This window comes from Aegilops tauschii, chromosome 4 (genome assembly GCF_002575655.3).
Source record: "Aegilops tauschii subsp. strangulata cultivar AL8/78 chromosome 4, Aet v6.0, whole genome shotgun sequence".
Taxonomy (NCBI): Eukaryota; Viridiplantae; Streptophyta; class Magnoliopsida; order Poales; family Poaceae; genus Aegilops; species Aegilops tauschii.
The window spans coordinates 91,627,813-91,634,005 of NC_053038.3; the positions used below are offsets into that span (position 1 = coordinate 91,627,813).

Below are 6,193 nucleotides of genomic sequence, written 5' to 3' on the forward strand. Positions count from 1 at the left end.
AAATCCTAGTCTATCCTATACTTTCTAATAATCCTTATACTCAACAAGAACAAAGGACCAAGGAGTTTGACTGAGTAAACGAAGAATGGTTCGATCTGCGGGTAGAAGCTTGTTTGCTTGGTTTGCAACCATCTGATAAGGCTAGTTATAGTGGGGAGTAACTTAGACTAGTAACATGTATATATTACTAGTCTATGTTACTATCTTTATAGTGGGGAGTAACATGGATATAATATCATGCAAGCTATCTTTATTAAGATGTAGAGTCATTTTACCTTGGAATGTATTATGTTACAGTGACATATTATATTACTCCAACCATTTCTCCTCATTAAATACATATAATGTAAGCAAACTTTTTTTGGGATGTGTTATGTTATTTGATAAGTTACTCCCACTATGACCAGCCTGCTATCTTCCCATTTATTTTATCAATACACTTTTTTCCTCTGAGAGCAACTATACTGTCTTTGATATTTTTATCCACAAGACAATTATTCCATGCCCATGGCAGGCACGACAAGATTATCTATTGTCCAAATGCATCTGAGCAATTATTTACTTAAAAAATGGCGTTATACCACGGACACAGAACATGCGACAGCACTGACATTTGTCCGTGCCAAGCTACTCGATGGATATGTACGCAAGTCGCCGCCCCTGCTACATCAACACACGCGACTGACTTGTTGTCTGCGCCCGCGGCCGTCTCGCCCGCGGCCGTGCCGTTTCCAACACTGTGGCCGACTCTCTCCTCCGCACCGGCTTACAACGCCGCGGCTGACTCTCCTGTCCGCACCGGCTTACAACGCTGCGACCGACTCATATGTCTGCTCCTGTGGCCGACTCGCCCATGATTAACTTCAGCTTCACCATAGTGATCATCAACTTCTCGGCGGTTAATTTCCGGCCTAACATATCATGTGAAATCCATGCAGTATACTTTTATATTACATGTTAATTTCTTTAAAAGAGCGATTACTCTGGCTCGCAAATTCTTTACTGCATGACAAGTTGTCTACTACAAAAAGGACATTTATGTCACTAAGTTGTTGAATGACTCATACCGGAAGTATATAACAAATATTATTCAAGAACCTCGGGTCATTGGAGGGAAATAACCCAATCTTGGGGGTTATTGCCACACTGATGCAAATTTAAAGACCGTCAGAAAATTTCCGGTTTAAAAAAATTGCCGAGCAATCAGAAAGTTCCGACTCAAAAGAAAGTTTCCGGGTTATCAGAAAATATTCCGGTTCAAAATCCGGCTCAAGGGAAATCCGTCTCTCATAAAGTTTTGAGCTCTCAATATCCGGTTTAACATCCGGTTCAAGAAGAATCCATCTCTCGCAAGTTCGAGTTCTCAGAAAAATTAAAGGTTGCCAAAGAGAACTTGCTGCAGTGCGCAGTTCAAACATGGGTATCCTGCCTTATTGGCTTATCACATTATAGGTCACTTGGGGACTTCATGCTCAATGAACATAGCTATGCTTACCCTCTTGATCAGGCTTACATGCCTTATTAGTGGTGCAAGGCGTAGATAGATGCCTTATTAGTGGTGCGGGGCGTAGATAGATGCGTGGTTGGTAGCATTAACCATAGAAAGACTAAGGGTCATTAGGTCTTGCTAATAAATGGGTCTGATTGTTTGGATCCACCCCCTCTCTTTCTTGTATAGGGGTAGTAGATATAAGTTCAAGTGCTATCTATATCTATTTCGAAAAAAATGAATTCAAATTTGAATTATAAATTTTGTTCGAAATTTTGTGGGAAGTCCAGTGATTGAATGTTGGAACGTTGCGGAGCAGAAAAAAAACAGCTCCAGACAAACCGAACACATTACTTTAGGGTGAATGATGCCCAAGTGCCTGATGTAATCTTATTGTCCTCATCAAGCAAATAGGTTTTCGCAACAGCAGCTACTCTGATCAAACCATTGAGAAAACAAGCCTAACCCCAAAGCCGAATCTTGAACATCTCTAAAATAGTACATGTCATAGTTCAGCAACTTTGTGACTTCTTGTCTGGCGACTCATCGAAGGTGGATCGGGAATGCCATGTTCGACTCCGCAATGCCACAGTCATCATCATAGAGCGGCGGAATATCGCCAAGCGCCATGTCAGACCGGAGCATATCCCCTGAAAGTAAAATAAACACTTTGTTGTTATCTCAGTGATGAAATACATTTTCTTTTTTCCTTTCAGTTTGGATTTTACATCGTATACACACTGGCTTGCTCTTTGAAACTTTCTATACCCAAAAATTAGCTTCATTTTACTAATGAAAAAATATTCCGTCCGATCGGAAATAAGTGTCATGGGTTTAGTTCAAATTAGCCATTTATATCCGATCGGAGGGAGTATTATTTTCCCACTCATACATATTTTTTCTTCCAAAAATATAACGTCATTAATCTGCAAGTTAATGCAAATGTGAAATGTTCATATTATTTTTGTAACACAATTGCCCCAAAGGTACTGAAGAGAAAATGGACCTTTACACATAGTAGAAATGAGAAAACATATACTTGTTCTGCTCAAATTTGAACAAAGCACGGTCCAAAGGGAAGCCCAGCTGAATCTGAACCTCCAACGGACCAAGAACATGCTCTACGGCTCTAGTATGTAGGTTGACAATGTTGAATAACTAAGAAAATATTTGTAACAGTCAAAAGGTTACATTAACGGATATTTTTTGAATTTTGTCTCAGTGTCGCTGCCTTCGATGGTGGCTTCGCACCGGCTCTATCAGGCATGTAAACCTCCCTATAAGTATAGATATCAACTAATTTGGATGGAAATAACAAGAGAGATAAATTTGAAAACAGAAAGTTGTTAGATTCAAAAAATTCACTTGGCATTCTTAGAACAGCCAATATGAACCTTATTGACCATTTGTGTCAATTTTACCAGAAATTTGTAACATCTATTTTGTCTACTATATCATAGAACAAGTATGCGCTCCTTTTAGAACTTTGAAGTTGTATTGACAGTAATATTATCTCAACAAATTAACTCTTGAGTTGTATCTATAGCTTTATAATAATCTATAGTAAAGTCTCTACAATATTATTACATATCCATCAGTATATTATATGTATTATAGGACATGAAGTGTTCTTACCCAGTGAAACATGTGGGTCAGATAATTGAGGTACTTCGACATTCACATCAACGGCTGCATCTTTCTTTTGTAGCCGAGCCGTTCGTTACTTCTTTAGGTATTCTGCTTTCTCATTTGATAGCTCAGCATACCAACCTTGACATGTTTGTTTTCTTTGTCCGACTAATTTTTTATCAAGTTGAAGATCAGCAGTCACGGGTCTGTAGTTACACAGGCTACAAAAGGACATAACCTCATTAGTCACGATGACAAATGGTCAATCAATATAGTAGGACCGAAAGGTTATGAACAAACCATTTATACGTCTGTATGTTTTGTCACTCAGATGAGTACATTGCATAGACCTTGACGCAGAAGCAGGCGTGTTTGCTACTTGGTCCGTGGCAACACTTTCCAGAGCTGCAACCTTCTTTTCCTGGGGCTAAATGATGCTTCTGGAGAAATTCTGCTTTCTTCTCGACTGACATTTGGGCATACCACACCTGACCAGTGGCATTTTTTTTGTTGGAGATGGGAAGCTCCATTCCCCTCAATCGTTGTTATAGAAGTGCATGCTCTAGCCAATGCAACCAAAAAACCGATCTGATGGAAGAGACTAGGCAGCATATTATACGTCAACACTCCCCCTCATGTGGCTCCCTCAGGCCTAAACGTGGACCGAAAGTGGGCTGCAATATAATTGCGTCAGCCGGGTCTTGAACTCAAGAACTCTTGGCTCTGATACCATATAGAAGTGCATGTTCTAGCCAATGCAACCAAAAGACCGATCTGATGGAAGAGACTAGGCAGCACATTATACGTCAATAGTTGTGTTTGTTAGACCTTTAAACGGGGACGCTCTCTAGCATACAATAGATATCTAGATGGATAATTATTCTCCATCTGCAATATTAAAATTACAAACGATAAATCATGTGGGAACACAGAAAGGCTGCCCAATTTGGTGAAGAAAGCAACTGAAAAAGCACAATGTCTCGAGCCTGCTCTCACTGGTATTCCACCTTCAGAATTTATTTGGCCGAAACCGATATATGTAGCTCCTATGCATGGTTCTGCGAGAATACCTTAAGTTGAATATTGATTTTCATCTACGAAATAGTGTGTTACTGAATATAGTATAACAATTTATTCCCCAAAAATATGTGTTCGATTACATTCGTTTGCTCGCCAGTTTAAACAATAACTTGCTGATGTAAGAAAAAAAAACATGCTGATGTAAGCTTTGTAAGTATATGTCAGTAGAGTCTTTTTTATGAACGATGATCAGGAAATATCCATTGCATTGGATAGCTTAGAAGTGAGAGTAAAATAGCACCCATAGGCCATATGTATTCAACATGCACGAAGTTGAACGTACTCTGAACCAGTGACACTGAAAATTCAATTTTGTTTCAGAAATCTGCATGCTGCTGCCGGACAGTACCTGGGCAGCGTATCCCGCCGACGCACGGCAGAGGCGGGGCCGGGCCGCGGATCAGCGACGGAGGGAGGCGCAGGTGATGGCTGGGATTGCGGTGCCGGAAGTGGACCACTCTGCTAGTCGGCGATGGGTGAGACGACGACAGCAAAGCAGCCGTGCAAGGAGGGGAGCGCGGCGCCTCTCGTGCCCATGCTCGATCTGGCTGGCATCCATGGTGCACCACGATGTGGGGCAAGCGGCAGGAGACATGGGAGGCGAGGACGACGGGCGTCGAACGGAGTCTTACAGGTGACGGCACACGCGGGGCGGCGATCTCCATAGAGGCGGAGCTGCATAGAGACAGTCGACAGAGAGGGAGCCGGAGGTGAAAAAACATGGAGAAAGGAAAGAAGGAAGGAGAAGGAAAGGGAGAGAAGGAGAAGGCAGGGGAGGAGCGGCGGGCAGCGGGCAGCGGGCTGGCGAGCTGCATCCTCTTGGACACGCCGCCGCTCCAGGACTTCTCCGTGGCCAACCTGAAGGCCACCACAACGGTCGGTTGTTCACGTGCAACCTGGCGATGGTGGTAGTCTACATTAATTTCTTCTCCTTCGCCCTGGTTGCCGCATCCAGCACCAGAAGATGGGTCGGCACCGCCATCAGATGGGCTCATCGGCGGCGGCAGTCCGCGGGGCAGCAGAGGATGATCGGCTGGGGGCGGCCGAGCGAAGGATCTACGGCGGGCGGCCAAGCGGAGGATCTACAGGGGGCGGCCGAGTGGAGGATCGTCGGGTGGAGTGGGTAGCAGAGGAGGAGGAGAGAAGGTCGTGGTGCGTTCGTGCGGCCGTTTTGTTTAGGACGAACTGATGGGGAGGATTAGAGGTGTCGGGGTCGGTAGCGTTAACCAGATTAGACTAGTCACAATGTAGAGTAACATACACTAGTAATATACACGTATCCTTAGACTATATTACTATCTTCAGCGCTCATTTGGTTGTTGGGATGGAAAACGCTGAGCAGTAAACCCCCTGAGGGGGATTTCCCTCATCATATAGGATCCCCCTCCCATTATGTGAAAATGCCGCCGTTGCCATTTGGGCACCAATGGGAAGGGAAGAAAACTGAGGGAGAAGAGCAGGAGATAGATGAAATCGAGTAGGGGATTCTCACAAATTGGAACAGAAGCAACCAACATTATAGCTTTTGGAGGGTGGACGCCAGAGGGAGTCGGATTGGTGAAATACGTTAGTCGTCGCTTGGACAGATCGAGGAGATCGGGACGTGGAGCAGGTGTTGAGGGCCAAGAAGGTTGCAAGAAAGAAATTGGGGGGGAGGGGGAGGGGGGGCAAGGAGGAGGACGGAGGGCGGAGGAAGAGGAACAAAGCGAGAGAGGGCGAGGCGGCTGAGTCATCGCGTCGTGAGAGAGCCCGGACGAATTCTCCTGGTGTGTGGAGGTCGGGGTGAACAACCCAAGGATTTCGGGAGGATCGGGGCGAGAAAAATCTTTCCACGATGTTACCAAACTGGTCGTCTGAAAAACCGGGGTGGAGATTGCAGGCGGGAGTCTTGCCCAGGGAAAGGACGGGGGATCCCTCGCAACCAAATGAGGCCTCATAGTGGGTAGTACTCCCTCCGGCCCGGTGTATAGGGCTCACTACCAATTTCTATTTGTT

The 6,193-nt window shown here is 44.5% G+C and overlaps 1 long non-coding RNA gene across 3 annotated transcripts; it reads right to left on the reverse strand.

Annotated features, from left to right (window-relative positions):
• Window positions 1-1,779: 1,779 nt before the first annotated feature.
• LOC120962782 (uncharacterized) lies at window positions 1,780-5,372 on the reverse strand. 3 transcript variants are annotated; one of them, XR_012181452.1, is made up of 4 exons: window positions 5,057-5,372; window positions 3,419-4,873; window positions 3,125-3,339; window positions 1,780-2,139 (listed from the first exon to the last, which is right to left on the reverse strand). It is a non-coding gene; the product is annotated as an uncharacterized lncRNA (long non-coding RNA). The 3 variants fall into 3 exon arrangements; XR_012181453.1 differs by having other exon boundaries at window positions 3,419-3,792; window positions 4,548-5,372; XR_012181451.1 differs by having other exon boundaries at window positions 3,419-5,372.
• Between the last annotated feature and the right edge of the window lie 821 nt (window positions 5,373-6,193).